We start from the raw sequence: 27,054 nt of genomic DNA, 5'->3' as shown, positions 1-27,054 counted from the left end.
GAAAGGAAAATGCCTTACTCTCCATGCTATCTCTCTGGCCCCTCTTGGATTCTTTTTACCATCTCTGTATTTTGTTTTGTTTTGTTTTGTTTTTTGGCCACACTAAGTGTGCCCAGGGCTTACTCCTGGCTCTGTGCTCGAGGATCACTCCTGACATACTCAGGGGACAATATGAGGTGCTGGGATTTAAACTCCTGTCAGCTGTGTGCAAAGCATTTTACCAGATGTACTATCACTCAAGCTCTCCTCTGTCTACCATTTTAAATGTTAATCTCACTCCTAAAACACTATCCTTTATAGAATGTTTTCAGAATAATATGTTGCCATGTACATGGTCTCTTCATTATGTAGTCCAGCTGACATATAAAATTAAACAATATATCTGGATAGCATTTATATCACTAAATCATTTTTTTATCTTTTATAAAGTGTCGGAGGGAGAGAGATAAATCAATAGATTGCAATGCATTCATTGCATGAACACCTAGGTTTGACTCTTGGAACCATGTTATGGTCACCTTGACATTGCTGTGACTAGAGCACTGAGCTGTGAGTGCTCCAGGATAAGTTCGAAACTATTCCAGAATAACCCCAAATTCAAAAGAAGGAGTGGTATTTTTAATTTTTATTCAGGTACTATGTTTATGATACTGTCAATAATAGTAAATAATAATAATAAGGTCTTCTTTCCATAAAATATCTTTATTTTTTAAATTATTAAGCCTTAAGTCATATTTTTTCAAGTTTAAGGTTTATAGTTTTGATGTACCCCTTACCACAACTCAAGTTCCTAAAATTCTTGACCAACGTCTCTATGTCTGCCTAGTCATTATCTCATATCCATTTCTCCCATTTATGTGGTGTTTTTGATTCTGAAACCCTGGGTCAAAACTTGTCAATATTTGATAACTTCTATCTCCTTATTTTCTTACTTTATATGTTTTGTTTGGACTATTACATTTCAAAGTGTTGGGTCACCATTTTCAACTGAACATATGAAAAGTCCTATCATATGTCATATTCTGATCACTAGATAACATGATTTGAAAACAATACATGTTATGTACTTTATCAATCCTTCTTGCATCTGTCTTTTATAAAAATAAAAATGTTTTTGAGATGTGGAAAATAGCTGAGTCATATGATCAAATACATTAAAAATTATTATTATTGGCAAAACTAGGAAAACCATTGTAGTTAAATAAGGTATATATATAAGCAGAATCATATGCAAATAATAACTCAGAAAACAAAACTTTGTATTGTTATCTGGGAAAGTTACTAGCGCCAAAAAAGTGTTTCAGCTGGGAATTTATTAATTGCAGTGGAAAGAAAAGTCTGATATATAACTTGTGTTTTTTTTTACAAGGTTTAGATGGCACAGTAGAATAAAGAACAAAAATATGCATTAAAATATTAATTTGTTACCATTAAAGGTTAATTAGACATTTAATCTTTCTTTTTATTATTCCCCTATTATAAAACAAAAAAGCTTTTCTTGGATTTAATTTTGACAGTTATATTGGGCAATCCTAATTTTATAATATGGAAATTAAAGTACTTGACATATATATTGAAGAGCTATGATATGCATAATGGCATATTTATTATCTCTGAATGGCACAAAGCTATGCTTATTTTTTCCTAAATTCATATCATAAAATATACACTCCCAAGGGGCTATTTAGTGTGAAGCCTGGGAGTACATAAATCATGAGGGTAGAGTGCTCCTGAATGGAATAAATGCAGCTCCAAGGAGACTTCTTGTCCTTGTCCACCTTGTGAGGGGATGTGGAGATATCTACAATTCACAACCTGAAAGAGGATCAGTACCTGGTCATGCATCGATCTTCATCATGCTAGGCCCACAAAACTGTGAGAAACAAAATTTCTTTTCTCCATAAGCAACCTAGTTACAACAGTTTAAATGAACTACAGAACTTAGACAACTTCAAATCTTCATGAAGTTCTAAGCATTCAGCAATAGTAAATAAAAATTGTTTAAAGGAATTTACGCTCACAAAGCTGACACATTTTGGGGTGAAATAGACTCATTAATTGGAGAGATTGCCTGGCAGACTGAGAATATGCTTTGCATGCAGGAGATCCAGGTTCTGTTCCTGGCACTGCATGGTCCTTTTAGTACTTCTAGGAATGATTCCTAAGCTACCGTATTTTCCGGTGTATAAGATGACGACAGGGCGTATAAGACGACCCCCTAATTTTACAGTTAAAACATAGGTTTAGAACTATATTCGCTGTATAAGACAGAAAGTTCCTGTGCTGCAACTGTATTACCACAGTGAACCAAACAGAACAAGCAAAGGTTCAAAGGTTATACTGTAATAGACTTCCTCTCTGACTTTGGCCAATCTGAGCAGGCTTTTTACAGTGTAGATTCGGGTCCAGAACATTGTCTTATTTGCATGCATCAAAAGCCTGCTCGCATTGGCTGAGTTAGAGAGGTGGTTCAAGCAGCCTTGCAGTGATTGGTGAAGGATAGAGTTGGAAAATTCGTTTTGTGGCAATATCCAGACAATTTTCATTTAGTGACATATCAAAAAGTTTTTTAGGATATACTCAGTGTTTAAGACAACCTCCGATTTTCGATTTTTGGTTGACCTTTTTCGTTTCGAAAGTCGTCTTATACGCTGGAAAATATGGTAGCTGAGTGGCTGCCAAGTACTATCAGGTGTGGCCTCCAATTAAATCCAACAAACAAATTCTACAGAAACAACCATGTAGTGGCAGCCTGAAGCACAGTGCACCTGGTAATGGTCACGAAGTGAGCTGTTCTGGAAAAAAGAGAACCTTGTGGGCAAAGGAGGTTTTAGAGCAGGGGTCTCAAACTCAATTTACCTGGGGGCCGCAGGAAGCAAAGTCGGGGTGAAGCAGGGCCACATAAGGGATTTCGCTTACCAAGTATTCGCTATAAGAATCGCATTAGTAAGAAAAAAAAATAGCAAAAAATTGCATTAAACATTTGCATTTCCTGAACGGAACTGCTCGGGGTATGAGAATATTTAATGCGATTTTTTTTCTTACTAATGTGATTTTTATTGCAATTATTCGGTAAGCGAATAATCGCGAATACTGCGATATTTGAAGGCCGGCCACGGGCCCCAAAATGTTGTACGGTTTGAGACCCCTGTTTTAGAGGCAATTTAAAGACAATGAAAGAAAGAGAGGGAGCCACAGGCAAGGGGAGTAGCTTGCAGCGCAGGGCTTATTTTGAGAAGTTGAATGGGGTAGTGTCAAATTGGGTTTTCTACTTTATTATAGGGGGACTTATGGTGTCACACCAGAGACACTTTGTTCTTTATACTGTAAGTAGTGGTTACCTTTGTTTTTGAACAGAAGAGGGACACAATTAAAGATTCATTTAAAAGACGATCTATCAGGTGTCAATAAGGAATTTACTGCAAAAGTTTGAAAGCAGGTGGCAGTGAAGATTTTTTTTAACTTCTGTTAAAACACCATGGTTTACAAAGTTACTCAATGTTCTAGCACCAGTCCCAACACCAGTATCAACTTCCCTCCCCTAGTGTCCCCAGAAATTTTTTTTTTAATTTCAGAGTGCAGCAAGAAGATGATGAGGGACTGGACTTGAGAAATGGGAAGCCAAAGTAAGAACTTATGGCTTAAAGATCCTGCTGGAGAGTGTTTTAGAGGTAATGAATAGAATTTCAATAAAGAATAGAGAGGATGTGTTAGAAGAAGGAATAAAAAGTACTTTTGAAGGCCCACTGGCTGAAAGACTCAAGTTAACCTTGGAGAGAAAGAAGACAAAAGCAAACAAACACACAAAACAAAAACAAAAAAGACAGATATGAGGAAAAATAATAAACAAAAAAAGGAAAAAATTAATTATTTAAATTTACACTTATAACTTGTTATCGGCACAGTGCCTACTTGTATTTTCTTTATTCCTTGGAGTTTCCAAGTTAAGTTCTGAAGACCTGACATTTGGAATGAAATAAGATAAACTCAGGAAAATTCCATAGATGGTGGTGAGTGTTGTGCAAATACATAAGGAGAGGGAGGGGAAAGTTATAGAGTTTAGAAAGTCTTGGGTTAAAAGAGTAAAGGGCCAAATGGCTCTTGTAAATGTCCTATGACCTTCTCCTTCGTGCTATTTAGATTGACGAGGGAAAATGATTGAAACTCCAGCATTGATTATTCTTCAATGAAAAGGGAGCTGTAATTCAAAATATCATGAGCCCTTGTTTTGAAATAGTTCTCAAATATTTTTTATCTCATCTTAGCATACCTTTTCTGGAAAAAATATTATATATAATTTCCCATTGCAGATTCAACTGGAACAAAACCAAAACAGGATCTGCTCTTGCATGCTTTTATCAGCTAGTGCTAGAGGAGAATGATTGACAAACTGAATTGCAATGGTATTATTAAAATTCATGAACCAGAGAATTACCAAAGTGTAATATTCAAAAATGCAGTGGGTGCTAAGTATTTTTGACACATTCCTTAAAGCTTTCAGAATCTTGGGGAAAATTGTTAGAAGTCTGTCAGGAACATATTGGATTTTCCTAAAGCATATGGTGATGAAATAGAATATCATTTTATGAGAAAATATTGTCATACTGGCTTCCCAGCCCAACTTGTCACAGTCATTTTATATTTCTATTTTGTACTTGCTTTTTCTTTGTGCCCTTTTTATTTCTAGGAAGAATGTCATTCCTGGTCTCCGAAGAATGTCATCTTATCTATTCCCTCTTTCTTTTAGTTATTCCTTTGTTTTCATTATGCTGTCCAAAGTGATTTGTTCTCCACAATAAAGACTTTACATATATGGTGTTTCTGGACTGGGAGGTATGTGCTTTGATTCATTTTTGTTTTGATTTCACTAAAAAAGTTTTCCTCTTCAAATCCTTTCTCTCCTCTTTTCTGAAATAGTGGCTTTCATTCTAAACCTGGATGAGCTGCGGGAATAGAGTAGCTATTCTCTGGGTGGCTCTAAAAGCATACATCTTTATTTCAACAGGATGACAGGCAAGAAAAATACAAAAATCCACTGGATCTTTAAACACAGCTATTCCCTTTGGACTTTTTAAAGCATAGACCATGATCTCAGAGTTGGTCTAACAGCGCCCATTGGTTTGCAGGCTGTGTTACTCCTCAGGGCTAGTTGGTTGGTCAATTTAAGTTTCAAATTATGGGAATTACCATATTAATTTATTTTGGTAAGACAACTGAGCAATAAAGTCTTCCCAAAAGATTTTTATTATTACAGAAATTTAGAGGTCAAGTGGCCATTTCTTGTTGACTGTGAACTTAAAATTATTTGCTCCAAACTCTCAGCAAGAACAGAGAACTTAATTGTACCTCTGCACCCTTGTGCCTAAGGCAACTGTTATACAAGTAATGATCATTTCTTTCCCCTCAGTGATGAAGGCATAATGGAGGGCAGGGGGAAGTATGTTCTAAACCTTATATTAGAAATGATCTGGGGACACATGGTTCAAACTGGTCAGCCAGGGCCAGAGAGATAGTATAATTGGTCAGGCATTAGTCTGCAATTAGCTGACAGGATTCAATTCTAGATATCCCATATTATCCCTTAAGCATCACCAGGAATAATTCTTGAAGTCAGAGCCAGAGTAAGTCCTGAGTTATTAAAGGCCACACATTGGGTGTGGTTCTAAAACAAAACACACAACAACAACAAAAATTCGTCAGTTAATTTTGTGCCTGTCTGAAATCCTTTCTGGCTATTGAAATTCATCTCCAAGGGGATTTACTTAGTACTACAGTGACTTGTAGCAATATATTGGGACAGCCTACTTGGGACAACTAGAAAAAATATGACATTAATATTTTCTTCAAGTCAATACATTTCTGTAAAACATAAATAAATATCAACATTATTTTAAACATTATAATTTCATTGCTACACATCGGAAGAGACAAATTTTCGGTCTTCTTGAAATCTACTAGTGCTTACATTGGATATGATGATGACTTTTTTCCCCCTGATTTTAAAGAAGTGTCTGTAGATAGGATTCTTGAGGTCACCAAGGTCACTCTATATGGTGCTCTGGGAGATAGGTGTGGCAGAGATCTAAACTGAGGCTTCCGGGGCCTGCACGGTGGCACTAGAGGTAAGGTGTTTGTCTGCCTTGCCAGCGCTAGCCTAGGATGGATCGTGGTTCGAACCCCCGGCGTCCCATATGGTCCACCAAGCCAGGAGTGACTTCTGAGCGCATAGCCAGGAGTAACCCCTGGGCATCACCAGGTGTGACCCAAAAACAAACAAACAAACAAACAAACAAAAACAACAACAACAAAAATAACCTGAGGCTTCCTCATGTGAGATATAGCTTCTGCCCTCTGAACTATTTCCTCAGCCCCTCATTCTAGTGTTAGTCATTTTCAACCTTTGTTTTGTTTGTTTGTTTTGGGACTAAACCTTTCATATTTAGGCTTACTCCTGGCTCTACACTCAGGGACAACTCCTGGTAGTGCTTAGTAACAATTTGGGGATGCTGGGGATTGAATGGGTCAATGCAAGACAAATGCTCTACTCACTGTACTATTACTCTGCCCGCCCCCTCTTTCAACCTTTTATTTTTTAATTTTAATTTCAATTTTTTATTATTATTATTTTGGTTTTTGGGCCACACCCTGAGGCACTTAGGGTTACTACTCCTGGCTCTGTGCTCAGAAATTGCTCTTGGCAGGCACGGAAGACCATATGGAATGCCGAGATTCGAACCACCTTTGGTCCTGAGTCGGCTGCTTGCAAGGCAAACCCCCTACCGCTGTGCTATCTCTCTGGCCCTCTTCTTTAAACCTTTCAATAACTGTAAAACAGTGAAAATATGAGAACTATTTTGTGAACCACAAAGGAAGAAATAAAATAATTTTAATTATAATATTTATAGATCAATATTTATATATAAGTATTTATAGAAGTACCACCCCATGGTCCCAGAGTCTAGTAAACATTAATAGTTTCTCATAGACTAGCACTGGCCAGTGAATCAGAGTTAGAAATTCTCTCTTTCAGAATGTTCACACTTCTCTTACCAAACAGCTCAATGGTTAAAGCACAACTCAAAAGTGATTCCTTGTGGGAAATCTTTTCTCAGCAAATATTTGCTGAGGGCTTTCTCTGTGCCAGGTAGTGCTTTAAGGACAAGCAATGCAGCAATGAAATAGAGCAGAGTCCGTCTCTCATACGGGATTTATATCCTAGGAGTTGAAAGTAACCCTTGATAAATAATCCAGAAATCGATAGGCGACATGTCAGTGTAATAAAGGGCACAATATAATTAGGCAAAATAAATGAGAGTAAGGGGTAGATAGTGATCAGTTAGTAGAGCATAATCATCTTATTTTACATGAGAAGATGATATAAGTACCTTATATATTGTGAACTACTTTAGACAAGACAGTTTTGTGTGCATGATACCTGGCATATAAAAGGTGTTTAATGGGCAGCCCAACATTGATAGCAAATTTAAGTGCGAAGCATATTCTTTACCTTATCAATACAGATAGATGTTGCTTGATTTAAGTCATGTCAAGAATTAGAGGAAGAATATGTTGTCAATTGATTGAGGAGCAAGAAGATACAACAGTGGCTTAGATGAATCTTTTAAGGCTGAAGAAACATCCATGATGGAGGTGGGAGAAAGCAAAGGAGACATGTAAACAATTGAGGGTGTGTTGGGAAGGGGAAAGGTGGAGGAGAGACAAATTTAGAGAGACCACACCAGGAGCCAGTGATTATGCCAAGCTATCAAAGTAAACTTCTCTCATCCTTTGTTTAGTCAAGGCACTCAGGAATACTCTGCACTCAGGAATCACTCCTGGCAGTGCTCAGGAGACCAGATGGGATACCAGGGATTGAGCCCAGGTCTGCCATTTACAAGGCAAGTGTCCTACATGTTGCACTATCTTTCTGGTCCTCCAAAGACCAGGATTTTGAATAGCATGTTGAATTTCAGCTCCACATGATTTTTTTTTTATTTAGCGCATTATCTTGTGTATCACATAGGGCTATATTGATGAGAGAACTAGCAAAAACAAACATGTTAGCAAGATGAAACATTCTATATTTCAATGATCTATTTGTTGAAACATTAGAGTGGGATAAGTGATTAGAGAATTGGTCAACAAAGACAGTATTCTTCACAATTAATCAGTAAGAACCACAGAGTTTAGAAATCTTTTATTTATTTATTTTGTGTCACCCAAGCAAGCAGTATTTAGGATACTCATGGGCCCTCCCAATGGTTCTTGACCAACTAAACTTGCAGCTCAATGCAACAGTCTAAAGATGTGATGCTGTTAAACAAATGTAGTACCGGAGATTATCTATACTATACCAGATGCACTCAGGAACCTCAAGGCTGCACCGAATAGATGTTAAGGGTTTACTCCTGATTTCACACTCAGTAATTGCTCCTGGCTGTGCTCAAGGGACATTTTAGGATGCCCAGGATTCTAAGCTACGTTGGCAGCATGCAAGGAAAATGCCCTATTTGCTCCAGTCCCACATTACTTGTTTTGTGAGTAAATAGGACTATTATTTAATATATATTATGTGATAATCGTTTTAAAATTCCTCAAAACCATTTTTTTTAATTTTTTGAACTTTCATGAGGTATACATGAGACATAAGGAACTTAAGTGATTTACCCAAGTTTTTTTTTTTTTTATTGAATTTGTAATTAAATTCTGGATCTAGAGAAGGTAGGTTGGGAAAAGTCATGCACTTGTTTCTTTGCTTTATGTGAATTCTCTGTTGGTTCATAAAGTTGCTTGTGTAGCCTTGCTCATGAAATGAGGTATTGATTCTGCGGTATATACTGTTTCTGTGTGTATTTTTTCCACTTCTAATATAAGAAGGTATAAGAATGAACTCCTGGAACTGACTACTGAAATTGTAAATAAAAATAAAGACTGCAATCCTAGAAAGTTATGTATATAAGTTATGTATACTAACTTCACATTTTGTCTATTATAATAATATTTATTATCATAAAAAATATAGTACCAATCAGGATTCCTTCTGGAGTTTAGAAAACTAAAATTACACACTTAAATCCTAATCAGGATGACTTCTGGAATCTAGAGAACTAAAATCACACACTTAAATCTCTCTATTGCTCAGTTAAATGCAAGTGAGGTGGAAAGGAGGAGGAAACAAGGAGTTCAACCTTGTGTGTGAAGAGTTGGGGGGCACAGACCCCCATTAAGGATGGTCGGGAGAGTCTAATAGAGTGAATTGCATCCAGGTGGGAATTTGAGCTGAGTTTTCTCATGTTTCAATGGGGCTACCATATTTTTAATGTGAAAGCTCCCAATTGAAATTTTGCATCTATTGCTTCAATTGGATTTTGACTAAAATAATACACATACAAGCTGATCTCAGATTGTGTGTTTGTATATATATATATATATATATATATATATATATATATATATATATATATATATATATATATATATATGTCTGCATGAGGTGTGGGGTGGACCTGGGGTTTTGTGTGTAAGAGAATGCCTTTATTTTTCTTTTACTGTTTAATTTTCTTTTTCTTTTTTTTTTTTTTTTTGGTTTTTGGGCCACACCCTGTGACGCTCAGGGTTTACTCCTGGCTATGCGCTCAGAAGTTGCTCCTGGCTTCTTGGGGGACCATATGGGACGCCGGGGGATCGAACCGCGGTTCGTCCTAGGCTAGCGCAGGCAGGCACCTTACCTCCAGCGCCACCGCCCGGCCCCTACTGTTTAATTTTCTTCATAACCAGAAATGATAACAATAAAACCCATTGACAGCTATTGAAATATACGATCCCCAGCCTGGAATTTATCTGTTCTGAAAGGTTCCAAGAAACACTGTTTTATAGAAGAATCAGAATAAGGAACAGTAACTGTGATGTTTAGAAATGAGGGGAGAAAGTAGAATCAAGTTAATACTGTAATCTTTCAAGGACAGTTGAATTAATTAATTAATTAATGAAAGGAAGAAGTTGGGCCACCTGGCTTGACTCAGTACTTACTTCAGGCTCTATATTCTGGGATCACTCTTGGATGTAATTGGTGATCATATTCTGAGCCAAGAGAGTGCAGAGTTTGAACCTGGGTTGACTACATGCAAGTACCTGACCCATTGCACTGTCTCTGGCCCATTATAGCATCATTTTGTTGTTGTTGTTGTTGTTGCTTTTGGGTCATGGCTAGAGGTGATGAGGGGTTACTCATGGCTCTTCTCTCAGGAATTATTTCTGATGGTGCTTGGGGGACCATATAGGATGTCAGGGATTGAACTCAGGTTGACCATCTGCAAGACAACTGCCCTACTCATTATACTATTGGTCCAGCTCTCAATGACATCTTTAATGCCACTTAATCTATAACTTATTTTTAAAACTATATATCTGCTATAGTATAATATTTTTTATATTTTTATATAATAATATAATAATATATCTGCTATAGTATAATATTTTTTTGGCTTTTTTGGGTCATACCTGGCCACACTCAGGTATGGTTACTCCTGGCTCTGTGCTCAGAAATCGTTCCTGGCAGGAAAGGGGACCATATGGGATGCCGGGATTCTAACCACCATCCATCCTGGATCGGCTGCTTGCAAGGCAAATGTCCTACCGCTGTGCTATCTCTCCAGTCCCTGCTATAGTATAATATTTACATTTGATATTTAACAATATGTTTGCCATAAAATTTTCATACTGTTGTCCATGGTGATTGCATCAATTTTTATTTCTATTAAATGACACACCAAATTTTTGTTTGTATTTTGGGCCATACCTGGTGACACTTAGGGGTTACTCCTGGCTATAAGCTCAGAAACCACTCCTGGGTTGGGGGACCATACGGGATGCCAAGGGATCAAAAATCTGTTCTTTCCTAGGTTAGCACATGCAAGGCAAACACTCTATGGCTTGTGCAACTGCTCTGCCCCTGATACATCTATTCTGCATTTTCATTGACACTACTTTCTTGACTTATTTTATATAGTCATTATAGCCAGAGGAAATTAAATGTTATTGTGATTTTTATTTACATTTACCTAGTGATAAACAACATGGATTTAAGAATCCTTTCACATACCATTTGACCATCAATATGGCCACTATAATAAATTAGAGCAAGAGTGGGCCACTTTGTGTTGTTCCTGATCTTAGAGAAGAAGTCCACTTTTGGGGGGGAGGTCACACCCGCCAGGGGTTACTTCTGGCTCAATGCTCAGAAATTGCTCCTGGCAGGCTTGGGGGACGATATAGGATGCTGGGATTTGAACCACCGTCCCTCTGCATGCAAGGCAAATGCCCTACCTCCATGCTATTTCTTTGGCCCAGAAGTCCACTTTTTAACCCCAAGAATAAGTTATATTTTTTGATGAAGAGGTTAGCCTATATTTAAGGCAATATTTGATCTCTATCAAATATCTATACTGTTAGTTGGTTTCTAGTTGTTTTTGTAGTTCACTGCTCTTTTCCTTCTTCACTTTAGGTTAATACTTTTTTTCAATAGTAGTTAAAGTTCATTTTTGAATGTTTTTGGTGTTTATACTAAATGTTTTTATTTTGTGGTCATCTTGAGGTACAGATATAATATATTTATTTATTTATTTTATTGATATGTACTAACATTGCACACATACAAAGCTATATTTTGTTCCCTCTGATTTTTTTGTTTTAGTTGTCTCATTTGCTATGCTTATGTAATGTAATTTCATTGACTATTGACTAGTTAATTTTATTACTCATATTTTAATGTATATATAGCTGGGTAAATGGTCAGTCTACTACTTTTATTCTTTCTATATATAGACATACATTTTAAAATGAGATTTCTCTTCTTTTTTTAACATTTTTTTTTGCCTTTTTAGTATCTTTTATTTTCAGCTTAGATGAGCAACTTAAACATTTATTTAAATGCCAATTTAGTGGAGATAAACTTCTTGTTTTTAGTTTTCTGAAAAGTTCTTGGTGTCTCCTTCAAATCTGAATCATAATTTTCATATTTGAAACATTTTCCTTCCAGTATTAAGAAAATATGTTGTTATTAAATATTCAAGCCAAAGTCAATAATAATAGAATCAATGGACCTAAACTTTATCTAAACTTAAAGGAGGCTTTTTTACTGGCAGTCCAGGGGGAAAAAGGTGGTGGTCTAGGATGAACTCTGGGTCTATTGGTGGAAGGAGTTTGACACTGGTGGTAGGAAGGGTCCTGATTCATTGTATAATTGAAATTCAATTATGAAAGACTCAGTAGATCACAATTGTTTCAATAAAATAAAATAAAATAAAAAAGAAAATGTGTTATTTTATTTGTTTGTGTCACTTTATTTTTTTTGTTGCATAATTGTGAATGACAAAGCTGCAAAGATATTCATAACTGAGTTTCTGGCATACAACGCTCCAATACCATTCTCTTCATTGGTGTCCATTACCCTCTACCAATGTCCCAATTTCCCTTCAGAATTCACACCTCCAGTTTGCCTCTGTGGCAGATACTTTTCTCCTCCTTCATTGTCCTTCATTACCTAATTTACCTCACCCTCAACCACATTCATTTATCATCTAGGCTGTCTGTAATATTGGTGCTCACTGGACTGGAAAAACTATGGACTGTGTGCAACAACTTTTGATATTAGGAGGGAAACTAACTGTGGCTCTCAGCCTGACAGTTTGGGGAAGAATATAATGATACTGGAATGCTGGTAATGATGATAATAAGAAGTGCTCTGGAAATTTGATTGGAATCACACAGTGGGTCTTGCATGACTTGTGTTGAGCCCAACATCTGCAGGCTGTGGACCAAGAACATAAACCAGGCAGATAATCAGTCTGACATGCCAGCTGGCTATACTTTGAGAAGATCACACACTTTATATTCTGACTGTATGACATAGGTGGGGGCTAGTATTAGCCAGCATATAAGTCTTCCAGAGTTGATTTCTGTCTTATAATGATCAACAAAGTTGAGTACTTCCCAGGGTGATGTGGTCCTCTCTTTCATCAGAAAAAATTTTTATGTCAACTATAGCATGAAGAGAGTGTCTACCATTGCTGTTGTCAGCAAAGTTGCTAGAGGTTGTGAATATGGTAACTGTAGCCCTAGATTATTCTCTAAAGTTTCTTGCTTCCCAGGTCAACAGATCATACCTATTTAAACACTTTTTATTTCCTTTGTTATAGAAGTTCTATTTGTCTGTGTTTCAGACCTGCTTTTAAGTATATTTCTCTCTATTTAGCTGTAGATTTATTGTGAACATGTGAACAGAACATACCAATTCTGTCATCTTGTACCTACCTCCTCTTAAATCTTAGTTCTTGTAGTGTAGAAGGTAGAAATCATTATTAGATTGATGATACAGATGATGTTATATTGATTTGGAAAATTAAGTCACTTCTACCCAGATGTGAAGGGACAGAGTTGTGACTGCTTTATTTGATGCCATGAGAAAGCATGAACCACACTTAAGTTGGTAGATATGAGTTCAGGAAATAAGAGAAAAGTATTGAAAAATAAAGTATTTCAAGTTTATGAACCTAGGAGACCAGGAGAACTGTGTTTTATTTCTTATGGTCCTGGAGGAATCATCAATAGTTGTCCTCAGAATCTTGTCCCTGAGATATACTGCTTCCTTTTACAAGAGGGAGTAGCTGCTGGTGAGCATTCATCCTTGGCCAGGAGATGGGTAGCAATTTTGTCTTCATATTTTATTGATTTGTCTGCCTGGAAATAAAGGGGAAAATAAAAGAACATTTTTTTTGGTGTGTGACAGTCATTTTCCCCTTTTTTTTCCCTTTCGAACTAAAAGGAATTCTGAACTCAGCATCATGCTAGAAAGTGATTGAGAGTGAGGAAAGAGAAAGAGAGGAAAATGTCACTTGGCTTTTTAGACTCTTGTGGGAAGCAAAAAGCTTGATAGAATCTGTGGTATAGGAAAATATAGTAATGATTAAATGGGAACAACAGGCAGTGTGATTATGGTGGTGATAGGCAGTATATAATTAGTTTTAACATGCTTCTATGTGTAGGGCTTAAAATGTATCACAGTGCTGTCGAATACTAAAGAAACATGGCTAAAATGAACCATAACCCTGTGTTTTGAGAAAGAAACCAGCTGAAGTAACTCACTGGGGGATTAAATACATGAAATGAGGAGTGTAATAAAATTAAGGTTCTGACAAAGAAAGTGGGACTCTTTTTAATAAGCTTTGAAATATTTTAATTGCGCTTTGAAGGAAATAATTGAATTATTCACTAAACACCCACTTGGAAAGAATTGTCTCAAATTCCATTTGCCTACTATTTTAAGGATTGACCGGTGCACATTACATAGAATTTTGTCACTTCCTAATAGTCACTGTAAGAAAAACAAATCACAGAAATGCATATTCCATAGCCATTTGTTCTATTATCTCTACAATTTGATAAACTTTTCCAACAACTTTCTAAAAGAATTTATCTGCAAAATCTGAGATTTTATTAGTATCAGGTAAATTAAAAATAATAAAAAAATTTGTTCTATATTATCAAATGTTCATGACTGGCATTTAATCAACTGATATTTTGAATTTCAAGATCAATTACAGTTTTATAAGGTGTAATAAATATTCATATGAAATCACAAACCCAAGCTTCTTATAATTCTTTTTAATAATAAATAATAAAAAATAATGAAATGTGATATATTTTTACCTTTGGTTGACTATACTTTGTTATCATATATTGAATACTTATATAATTTATCATTACTTCAAATTAAAATTTTAATATTTTAGTAGTGTTAACATCATCTGTCCTAATTTTCCTCTTCCATCCTCCTTTTACCTTGGTAAGTTGTTATCTAGTCTCATGGCCAATGGTTTATTTTCATTCAAAATCATTTGATTTTTTGTTTTAATTCCTTTTCTCTGTTTACAGATATTAGCGATTTTAAAGAGTGCTGCAATGACTATAGGCATACATGTATCTTTTCAAAATAATGTTTTTATAGTTGTCAAGTGGTGTAGTTCTGGGTCATATGAAAATTATATGTTTTAAAAATATTTTTAAAAAGTTTATCTGGAGGGTGGTCTTTCCAATAATTAATTAAAGTTCCTTTTATTTTTATTACATTTGGTCAGCACTTATAACTTCTGGACATTTTGATATATGCCATTATCACTACTACAAGGTGCTATTTAATTATTTTTTAATATTTTTGTGACCAAAGTGAATTATGAATCTTTCACAGATATATTCAAGGTACATATTGACAATGAAACAGGGCCATTCCCACCACCAGTGTTGTCCTCTCTCCACCCCTATTCCCAGCATGCATCCCATATCTCTCTCATTTGCCTCCTGAACTGCTAGTGTAACTGGTCTCCTCTGTGTAAAGCTTGTTGTAGATCAGGTTTTGATTCTGTTGTTGTTGACTTTGAGTTTGGTGTTTAAGTCTGATCATTTTTTATTTCCACTCAATATTCATACTACTTTTTGGTCCTGGTACCATCCATTTCCCCCCTCAATTTATGAGGCAGAACAAGATAGTTCAAGTTATGTAATTCTGTTGAAAAAACAAAACAAACACACAAATCCCCAAAAAACTGTGTGGAGTCCATATAGAGGCTATAAATATCAATTTAAAAGAAAAAAGGGAAAAAAGAAGAAAAAGATAACAAAGAACAAACAAAAAACCCAGCAACTACAAGAAGTACACCACCAACAAAAACAACAACAAAATAACAAAAACAAGAACAAAAAAAGAAGTAAAAAAATAAAAAAGAGAAAAAATAAAAAGAAGAAAAAGATAAAAGGAGGAAGGATGCTTGGTTAGGCAGGTTTTGTGCCTTTTTTTTTTTTTTTTTTGCATAAGTGCAATTAGTAATGGGGAAATTAGAAAGGAAATTCCATTGGCCTAAGCCCTAAGAGATACAGGGTTTCTCTGCCCCCGAAGCATACTGTAATGGGAACAACTACAGATGCTATCATTGTTCCATTTCAAGTTCTTGTCTCATTTGTCAAACATTAGTTGACCATATATTGGGGGGAATGTCTCCGGAAGTTCTATTCTGACCCGTTGGTCTTAGACTCTGTCTTTGTTCCAGTACCATGATGTTTTGATCACCATGGCTTTATAGTAAAGCTTCAGGTTAGGTAAAGAAATGCTGCCCAGTTTCTTGTTTTTCAATATGGACTTGGTTAGCCTATGTCTTTTATGATTCCATACAATCTTTATGATTGATTGCTCTAATTCCTTAAAAATGGTGTCTGTAATGGAATAGGGATTGCATTGAATCTATATAGAAGTTTAAGTTAGATAGTCATTTTGGTGATGTTGTTCATTCCTACCCATGAGCATGGGCTGTTCTTCCATTCCCTTAGGTCCTCTTCAATTTCTTTCTGAAGCGTTTTGAAGTTTTCATGGTATAGATCCTTTACTTCTCTTGTCAGGTTGATTCCTAGGTACTTGATATTTTTAAATATTACTTTAAATGGGATTTTCTTGTAATCCCTTATAGGTGTACTTCTGATTCTTTGAATCTCACATTCTCCATTCTCTACATTCTCTCCATCCCCTACAAGGTTTGTTCATTTTGTTTTTGTTTGTTTGTTTTGTTTTGTTTTTTTTTTGGTCACACCCAGCAGTGCTCAGGGTCACTCCTGGCTCCAGGCTCAGAAATCATTCCTGGCAGGCTCGGGGGACCATATGGGATGCCGGGATTCAAACCACTGACCTGCACGCAAAGCAGTTGCCTTACTCCATGCTATCTCTCTGCCCCCGCCCCCCGGGGTTGATTTTGTAATCTCTTTCTCCTCTGCTCCATTATTTGTATAGAGGAATGTCTTTTGTGTATTGACTTTGTAGCTGGCCACTTTGCTGTATTAGTTAATTGTTTCTAGGAATTTTATTGTGAACTCTTTAGGATTTTCAATATCATATCATCTGCAAAAAGAGATAGTTTGACTCCCTCTTTCCCTATTTGGATTTCTTTGATCCCCATTTCTTGTCTGAAGGTTCCTTCCAACCATATTTTGCTGAGTGTTTTTCATCATGAATGTGTGTTGGATTTTGTTAAATGCCTTCTTGGTATCAGTTGATATAGTAATGTAATTTTTGTCTTTTTTATTGTTGATGTGGTGTGTATGATGATGATTGATTTGTGTATGTTGAACCATACTTGCATCCCTGAGATAAAACCCACTTTGACATGATGTATAATCTTTTTTATCTATTGTTGTATTCAGTTTGCTAAGATTTTGGAAGTATTTTGGTATCCTTGTTCATTAGTGAGATTGGTATGTAAAAGTTTTCTTTCTTGGTGTGTCTTTGCCAGCTTTGGGAATGAATGTGATATTAACCTCATAAAAAGAGTTAGGGAGAATTCCTGTCCTTTCAATGTTTTGGAAGAGCTTCAGGGATCAATATTAGTAATTCTTTTCAGAATGTTTGATAAAATTTACCTGTAAAACCATCTGGTCCTGGACTTTTGTTCTTGGGAGTTTCTTAATTTCTATTTCAATTTCATTAGATGTGATTGGCCTGTTTCAGCTTTCTACATCCTCCTATTAAGTCTTGCAAGATAATATTTTTCCAGAAGCCTATCAATTTCTTCTGGGTTTTCTAACTTAACAGAGTACAGTTGTTCATAATAAGCCCTATGATGTCTTTGAATTTTTGAGGTTCTGCTGTAATCTCTCTGACTTGGTTTGGAATATGATTTATTTTGGTGTTTTTCTTTTTTTTCTTTGTGAGTCTTGTCAGTGTTTTCTCTATTTTGTTTATTCTTTCAAAATACCAGCTCCTGGTCTCATTGATTTTTTTGTATTGTTTTCTTTTATTTCTATGTTGTTTATTTCTGCTCTGTTTTTTATTATTTCTCCTCTTCTACCTGTGTCTGGGTTTCTCTGCTGCTGTTTTTCCAGGTCCTTAAAGTGTCCCTTTAAGTCAGGGGTCTCAAATTCGCGGCCCGCGGGCTTTTTGCGGCCCTCCGTACAACATTTTGTGGCCCTGCCCTAGAGGAATCTTTTTTGTTTTGTTTTTAATTGTTTGGATCACATCCCCCAATGTTCAAGACTTACTACTGACTTTGCACTCAAGAATCACCCCGACTTTGCCTCCTGTGGCCCCCAGGTAAATTGAGTTTGAGACCCATGCCTGAGTTTAAGTTGTTGGTTTTGCCATTTTCCTCTTTCCTAATGTAGGCCTGTATTGTTTTGAATTTCCCCTAATTACTGCTTTTTTGTGTCCCACAGATATTGACAATTTGTCTCTTCATTAAAGATTCAAGGAATCTTTTTAATTCTTCCTTGATTTCCTCTTTGATCCAGCTGTTCTTGAGCAGAGTGTTGTTTAATCTCTAGGTGTTGGATTTTCTCCACATTTTCTTTTTTACAGTCAATCTTGATTTTCTTTTTACAGTCAATCTTGATCTCTGTTGCATAGTGATCTGATAGGGTGATTCTTATAATCCTTATATTTCGACTTTATGCAAGTTAGATTTATATCCTAAGGCATGGTTTATGCTAGTGAAGGTTCCATGTGCACTTGAGAAAAATGTGTATTCTGCTTTTTGGGGGATGAAGGGTCCTGTATAGGTCCATTAGTTCTAGCTTTTCTAGTTTCTCATTTTGGCTCTTATGTCTTTGCTAGTTTTCACCCTAGTGGATCTGTCTAGTGGTGATATTAGTGTGTTGAAGTCTCCTATTACTATCACATTTCCTTCCATATGTTTCTCCAGGTTTGTGAGCAAACATCTTACATATTTTGCTGGCTCTAAATTTGGTTCATAAATGTTGATCAGAGTTAGTACTTCCTAATCTGATGTTTCCCTGATCAATAAACAATGACCTTCTTGGTCTCTGAGCACTTTCTTGAGGTTGAATGCAATTTGATGTGAAATAAGAATGGCTATTCCAGCTTATTTTGTTTTTCATTGGCCTGAATGATTGATTTTCATCCTTTATTTTATTTTTGTTTTTCAGGCCACACCCATTTGATGCTCAGGGGTTACCCCTGGCTAAGCACACAGAAATTGCCCCTGGCTTGCGGGGACCATATGGGATGCCAGGGGATCTGAACCATGGTCCTTTCCTTGGCTAATGCTCGCAAGGCAGACACCTTACCTCTAGCGCCACCTCGCCAGCCCCCTCATCCTTTTATTTTAAGCCTGTGTCTATTCTGTTCTTTTAGGTATGTTTTTTGCAGGCAGCAGACATTTGATTTTTGTTTTCTGATCTAACCCTCTACTTTGTGTCTTTTAAAGGGGGAGTTTAGTCCATTGACATTTAAGGAAATTATTGACAGAGATAGTTGTTGTTTAATTGTATTGTGTAGGATTGTTGTTGTTACAATTGGGTGTTTGAATTGTGTGTTTCATCTCTATAGTTCATTTAGATTCTATTTGGTTAGCCCAAATAGTGCTAGTTCTTTTTTATCTGATAATTAATCATCCCATATTAAAGAGAGTTTCACTGCATAGTGGACTCTAGGTTGAAAGTTTCTTTCATTCAATAGTTTAAACATGCCATTCCACTGTCTTCTTGCTTGAATTATTTTAAATGGGAGATGTGGTTTGATTCTCATGTTCCCTCCTTTGTACTTGAGTTTTTTTCTCCCTTGTTGCTTTAAAAAAATTCCTTTCTCTTTTTTCTCACTATTTGTTCTTCCCCTTTCTCTTTTTCCTCCTCTTCTGGTATTCCTAAAATTTGCAGATTATTCTTTTGTCTTTGTTCTTTAAATACATAACATTTTCTTTAAATGTTTTGTCTTTTATTTCTTCTTCCTCTTCTTCCTTTTTTCATTTTATTCTTCTTTCCTCTTCTTCTTCTTATACTTCCTCCAACTCTTCTTAATACAGCAGAAGATATTGGAAAAGTACATTAAAGCAAATTACCAGACAATGAATAAACTACTCAAAACATGTGAATAGATGTTACAAGTCAGCCCTTGATGGGGTTGACTGATGGAGGGATGGAAGATGAGGCCTTTCTGCTCCAGCTCGGACCACACGTCTGTTACCCTGTTCAGCCGGCGGTTCTGAGGTGAACGCGGAGGGAAGAAAGCCAACAGGCAGTCAGGCTTCCGAGGAAAACAGCTCTGGGACTCCGGGGGATGTAACTGCCGTCCATCCTACGCTAGCGCTTGCAAGGCAGACACCTTAACTCTAGCGCCACCTTCCCGGCCCCGAAAACAGCTCTTTATTTCGTGAAGAGGCCGAAGCCAAAAGCCCCCAGAATAGGCCCCAGGAAAAAAGCCCTTCGTTTTTCACAGACCCTTGTTTTATACCCCAGAATCAGGTACCACCCAATGGTGGAAGCAGAATCAGGTGTGACCCTAGGGTGGGAGCAGAATGCCAGGTCACACCCTAGGGTAGGGCACAATCACCAATCAGAGTAGGGTCAGTAACATAATAATCCCATTGAAATACTTACATACACAACAAATAGAGATAAATAGAAGTCTTTGATAAGCTTTGTTTCAACAGACACAACATAGGAATCATTGGAGTCCCAGAAACCCAGAAAGAGAATGTCTCTTTTTTTTTTTTTTTTTTTTTTTGGGCCACACCCGGTGACGCTCAGGGGTTACTCCTGGCTATGCGCTCAGAAGTCGCTCCTGGCTTGGGGGACCATATGGGACGCCGGGGGATCGAACCGCGGTCCGTCTCCTAGGCTAGCGCAGGTAAGGCAGGCACCTTACCTCCAGCGCCACCGCCCGGCCCCAGTCTTGTTTCCTTATTGATTTCTTTGTCGTTGCTGGTTTGTAGTTTTTCTTCAAGTTCCTCTATGCGATTCCCCAACTGTGTAATTCTGCTATTATGGCTTACTAACATGTTTTTTATTTCCCTTACTTCCATCTGTATGGATTCTCTCATCTTCTGTAAAAGTTTTTCTTTGAGTTGGTTGAATTAATTACCTATTGATTTCTTAATTTCACAGGCTAGTGATTACTTGATTTCTATCACTAAACATTATTGCCTATTTAAGATCCACATCTATTGGGCTCATGTGTTTTGGTGGACTTGGAAACTTACTTGGATATTTTCTATAACTAGCTGTTAGTGTCTTCCTTAGTTTACCCATATTTCTTTGCAATTGGAGGTTTTTAAATGTTGATGTTTCAGATGTTTAATATATTGGTCTGCTGTATTGATTGTATTAGAAGTGATTAAAGGTTAATCTAATTTGAGATTGTTTTTTCCTATTTGGGTAAGCTTATCTGAGTACGATAAAGGTATTACAAACTACTTCATTGTTTGTTGTTGTTGTTCTGTTTTATGGACTGTGGATTATCTGAGGGGAGTGAGTGTTAGGTCTGACCTGACAATACCAATATGGTACAAATTAAAAATTTGTCTTCCCGCAGACCAGACGTTTGAGTATACACGCATCTGAAGCCTGGGCGGAGAGGGGGTGGGAAGTTCCCAAACCTGAAAGTTGCAAAAGGGTGGGATGCCTGGTCAGGGTTTTGTATTTCCTCTGATCTGAAGGTGACATGTGGTGCTATTTTCTTGTAATTTTGACTTTAATTTCCCTAATAACCAGTGCAGATGGATAATTTTTCTTATTGATTATATGTTTTCCTTGAGAAAATGTCTGTTCAGTTCTCCAATTTTCTAAACAGATTTGTTTGTTTTTTTACTGTGGAGTTTTGAGTTCTTTAGAACTTAGATCTTAGATTTCAGATCTTTGTAAATTGTACTATGTGTAAATATTTTATCCAATCAGTAGATTGCCAGGATATTTTAGTAAAATTTTTTTATACAGTAAACACATTTTATTTTGATGCATTTTCTTGCTTTCTCTTTTATTCTCTGTTAATAGAATGAAATAATTAAGGAAGCCCAAAAAACCATGTTGAGTTCTGCCAATAGTTTTCTCAAATTATTTTAATCAGTTTGTTCTAATATTAATATAACTAATTTTAATATTAATTAAAAATTAGTTCCATTTTAATGAACTTTGTATGTAGTGTGAGTAGGGGCTCAATTAAATAAAAACCTGTTTTTGCATTGTGATTAACCAGTCTTCCCAACCCACTTGTTGAATAATCTTCTCTTGCTCCATTCAATGCTACTCAGACATTGGCATCAATGAACTATCCACACATCTTCTCTGTCTGTGAAAAAAGACATTGGAATTTTGATAAGTATTGCATTGACTATAATGTTTTGTCTAGGATGGCTATTTTTACATTTTTAATTCTTCCAAGCCATGAACATGGACTATTTTCCCATTTCCTTGTGTAATTTTCTATTTGTTTGAATACTAACATTATTTAACTTTATCACTGAAACAATTGTATTAATAACAAATAAAAATGATGAATTATAAATTTATATAATCAAGAAGAAAAAATAATTTTTATCATTCAGAGAATACATCTATCTCTATAATCACACACATTTCTAATTTCTCATGCCAATATGTTTCTATAAAATATAAATTATTATATTTAAATCAAAATGGAATAAAAACAGTGTATACAAGTGACCCATATGTAGCTTGTGGTAGAGCATTTGCTCTGTATGTATAAGGACCTGGGCTTGATGTCTAGCACTGCAGAAAAATAAAATAAAACATTAAATAAACTGGAAACACACTCATTAAAATGTATGAAGTCAAATTGCTTTGATTTAATCCCAGACTTTAACTACTGTTTAAATTATCTTCAGCAAGTTATTGACTTTAGCTATAAATGGGGACTACCTAGAGATCTAGAAGAACTTTTTAAAGTAACGTATATTTAATATAGAAGCCACTGTGTGAGAGTTATATTTAAAAAAATCCATTTTAAGAATCTCTCACTGGTAAGATGCCAGAATTAGGTGTATATGTATTTATACTACAACTCTCTCTGCAGCCTTAATTACCTATACCTTTAATTCTTCATATGACCAATGTTAAAATTATTCTAAATTATAGGTGATTTATTGATAAAGAAGTCTAGCATAGTTGAGAGAAAAGCGGACCCATGGAAGATTATTTTTCCCAAGAGAATTTAATCAGGTTTAAGAGTAAAAGCTGTATCTGGTATTTTATATTTTACATGTATTCACAAACTATGCCTTGAATTAAATAATTTGATAACTTTTGAAAGTGTTTGCTAATTCAGAAAAAATTTAATTATTATCCTAAATGAATTACTTGTGTTGCTTTACTTTCAAAGAGGCAATTTAATGAGCAGATCAAAATTTTATATATAATGTTGCTTGAAGCATATTCGAATTTTTTCCCTTGCATTTATACCCTTAGAAAGTTAATCATCTTTTTCTTCAAGCTTACACTTACTACTCGCTATTTGTCCATAGAGCTAAAGGCAAAGGATGAAATAATGCTTTAAGACAACAAAATTTCCCTGGAGATAATTATAACAAAAATCATCCATTGCAACTTTATAATTAAGCCTTTGATGAAATGCACATGCTAAATGATTTTTTAGAGAAGTATTTCTTTCTGCAGTCTCCCTTTTCAAAGATGAATTCATTTAACTGAAACCAACCAGAAGAAGGAAACTGCAAGCATGCTTAAAATTTTGTGTAGAAACAATCAAGTTCTGTCTTTTTTAAAATATATATTGTGCAAGTAATGGGGAACTTGGCTAGGACAAGATTGTTAGCAGAATGTGGCTGGAAGATCTGAACTATTTTTAGGTTACTCAGTAACATTTAGCATAAATATTTTTTTACATAGAAATTATTCTTTAGAGATAAAATTAAGAACTAGTTGACCTTTAATTGTGGGAAATATCTAGTTTTTAATTTTTACCCCTGTCCCCAGCATGCATCTCATATCCCCTTCCTTTAACTCCCAGGCTGCTAGTATAAGTGGTTCCCTCTGTTTCTAGCTTGTTGTAGATTGGGTATTTATTCTGTTGTCACTGGCTTTGGATTTGGTGTTTATGTCTGATCATTTTTTATTTCTACTCAATGATCATATGACTGTTTGGTCTTGATACCCTTCATTATTTCTTCTACAATTTGTGAGGCAGAACAAGAGGTTCAAGTTATGTGGTTCTGTTAGAAGGAAAAGAAAAAAAAGGGAGGGGGCAAAAATCAAACAAACAAAACAAAACAAAACAACAACAACAAAAAAACACCCGGGAGGAGTCCTTCTAGAGGTTATAAATATCAATTTAAGAGAATGAAGGGAAAAAGGAAGAAAAACATAACAAGAATACAAAAAAAAAATCAAACAAAAAAACCCCAGAAAGCATCATAGCAATAAGCACCACAGCTATAAAGACAACAACCAAACAATAACTGAACTTTATGTAGGCCCCTTATTCCTTCCTGATGTGTGTTTGCTCTTTAATTTCTAGGTGTTAAAGTCTTTCTTTTGTGTCTCTGAGATAAAAACAAAACAAAGCACAAAACAAACAAACAAAAACCCCTCAACCAAAAACAAGCAACAACAACAATAAGAAAAAATTTAATTTGTGCTTTTTTATTTTTTCATAGGTACAGTAAATATTGGGGAGGTTAGAAAGGGAATTCCCTTGGCCTAAGAAATACAGGGTTTCTCTGTCCTTGAAGTATACTGTCATGGGAATAACTACAGGCTCCATACATGCTCCTATTTTCTCCCCTAGGTCCTTTTGTGATGTCTGGAAATTTTCCACTCAGTAGTAGTTGATAAAATCAGCTCTCTGTAACTAGAGATCTTGGTATTTGCACAGGGCATAGGATGGAGCCTAGGATGGAGTCTTTCTTTACAGTTCTAAAAATTCTGTTCTATCACTGTTGTTTTAATCAGTCTTCTGTAGTTGGTGGTCTTGGATTTTGCTAGGATAGAGTATTTCATATTTCCAGAAGTTCTGCTCAGTTGCAGTTGTTTCAGTCAGACCTCTGGAAGTAGAGATCTTGGTTGTACAGATCATAGGCCAAAGCCTACATTAGTATCTTTTTTATTGGTCTCAGGATAAGTTCTGCCCAGTCATGGTTGTCACAGTCAGTCTTCTGTAGATAGCAATCTTGGCTTTTGCACAGATCAAAGGATGACATGTCTTTTGATTTCATCTTATCATTAGGTGGTGAGGTGAGGCAAACTGCTCTTGGACCAAGTTGTTGCCATTTCCTCTTGTCAGAATGTCTTATCAAAACTGATGCTTGTTGGTGTCAGAGCAGTATTAAGAAAGTCCCAGAGGACATTTGGAGTTTGGTGAACCAAGCTATGTCTGAGATCTAGGGTTCAGGGTTGGATGGTCGCTGTCTAATCACATGAAGTCTAAGTTGGGACCACATGTTGGGACATATGTTCAAGGTGGGAGATGCCCCTGTATTGTAAAATGTATGAGTTCTTATCCCTAGTAGATAAGAGCTCATTTCTATATGTAAAATTGCCCCATTTTTAGAATGCTGTGCAAAAAGAAATGGTGCTAAATTATATTACTGGTGCATTTGGGGTGAAAGTGTCAGGCTCCATCATTTCTGTGCCCTGGTTTTGACCTGAGCTTTAATCCTGGACAAGATTTTTCTTGTAGGTTTTTGTACCAAGCAGAACAGAAACAGATGAAGTTAAGGAGGAGAAGAAAACAAAAAAATACTATATATATATATATATATATATATATATATATATATATATATATAGCCCTCCTCGGTTCAATTTTTGGTATAATTCCCATAAGCCTTGACTGGAGTGATTCCTGAGTGCAGATCCAAGGTGAACAACTGTATATAGCCCCCAAATAGATAGATTAAAAATTTAAAGAACAATAATAACAACAAAATAAGCTGATAATTTCTCTCAGGCAGAATGGTTTATTTAGGACACTTCCCCAAGATAAAACCCCCATAATGGTGTGAATAAAATAAGCAGAGGAAGAAAGAATCAAAATAAGAATTGAAAGACAGAGAGGCACATCTTTGTTTGCATTGTTAAGTGAGTACTACTCAATATGTGGTCTGTCCATGAGTAGCCAGTCTGTAAAAAGTCTGGTTACTATTTGTGATAAAGACAGGACATGAGCCTGTCAAGATATAAATTGACTACATCAACCTGAACATTGCTTCATTTAAAATTATCCACACACATACACTCCATACTTGTAAGCAAGATATGCTCTGTGAAGAAAACTTGCTGTCTTACATTGATGTGCTGATACAAGCCTTTTACTTTGTTTTAGATCAATAGTGAAGACACAATAGACAAACACAATTTTTTTTCAATCATGCAAGTGTATATTTAGTGAGGAATGAATTTATGTCTATAGATTTTGAAAAATTAACTTTTTAAAGTATTTTCCATGGCTGCAGAACAGTCTTTGGAGCACAGAGTCAAGAAAAGATGGAAGTTGGAAACGATATGACCCAAGATGGCTTCTGCACCCTTCTGACTCTCCTAGGAACACGAGAATACAATACAAAAACCCCTTTCTCACACCTATATTTATTACATCACTATTCACAATGGCCAGGCTTTGGAAACAACAAAGATGCCCTTCAACAGATGAATGGCAAAAGAAACTGTGGTACATATACACAATGGAATATTATGCAGTCATCAGAAGAGATGAAGTCATAAAATTTTCCTATACATGGATGTACATGGAATCTATCATGCTGGGTGAAATAAGTCAGAGGGAGAGAGACGCAGCATAGTCTCACTCATCTATGGGTTTTAAGAAAAATAAAAGTCATTTTTGCAACAATCCTCAGAGAGAACGAGAGGAGAGCTGGAACTTCCAGCTCACTTCATGAAGCTCACCACAAAGAGTGGTGAGTGCAGTTATAGAAATAACTACACTGAGAACTACCATAACCATGTGAATGAATGAGGGAACTGGAAAGCTTGTCTAGAGTACAGGTGGGGGTGGGATGGGATGGAGGGAGATTTGGGACATTGGTGGTGGGAATGTTGCACTGGTGAAGGGGGGTGTTCTCTACATTACTGAAACATAATCACAATCATATTTGTAATCAAGATGCTTAAATGAAGATAAATAAAAAGATTACATGCATCCCTATGTTCACAATAGCATTATACTCAATAGCTAAAGTATGGGACCCACCTAACTGTTCAACAGAAGAACACTGGCTATGGAAAATGTGGTTTAAA

Source organism: Suncus etruscus, chromosome 11 (genome assembly GCF_024139225.1).
Source record: "Suncus etruscus isolate mSunEtr1 chromosome 11, mSunEtr1.pri.cur, whole genome shotgun sequence".
Classification (NCBI taxonomy): Eukaryota; Metazoa; Chordata; class Mammalia; order Eulipotyphla; family Soricidae; genus Suncus; species Suncus etruscus.
This window is presented reverse-complemented; position numbering follows the sequence as displayed.